A 442-nucleotide genomic window follows, 5' to 3' on the forward strand; every position below is an offset into this window, starting at 1 on the left:
GTGCGCCCCGGGCCATTTGCTGCTCGTCATTCCCTCACTTTCTTCCCACTTTCAAATAAATGTCAAACAAATGCCTTAAAAGGCAAAAATAAATTATGTTGTATTCAATAAGACTTGAAACTAGCGACTGAGACCGTAAACCCATCAGAAAATTTTTACTTGGGGTCATAAATCAAGTGAGCTGTAGGACCGTTTTCTCTTAGACTTTTATAGAATCAGACAATTTTCTGTAACCGGAGCTGCTGCCCCCCCCCCTAGGCTGGCCATTAGAAAAAAAATAAATAAATAAATGCAAGTTTAAGGCACTTCCATATTTGCTTCATTTTACAGAAATAGAGGCTACATCAATCTTTTCTTAATGAGTGTCTATAAAAGATACCCATCTCAACTCTGAAGCTGCCTACATTTCTAAAATATGTCCATGACCCTGGAAACCACAAGC

Source organism: Copadichromis virginalis, linkage group LG19 (genome assembly GCF_057382275.1).
Source record: "Copadichromis virginalis isolate Kocher_CV1m ecotype Utaka linkage group LG19, C_Virginalis_male_GT1.1, whole genome shotgun sequence".
NCBI lineage: Eukaryota > Metazoa > Chordata > Actinopteri > Cichliformes > Cichlidae > Copadichromis > Copadichromis virginalis.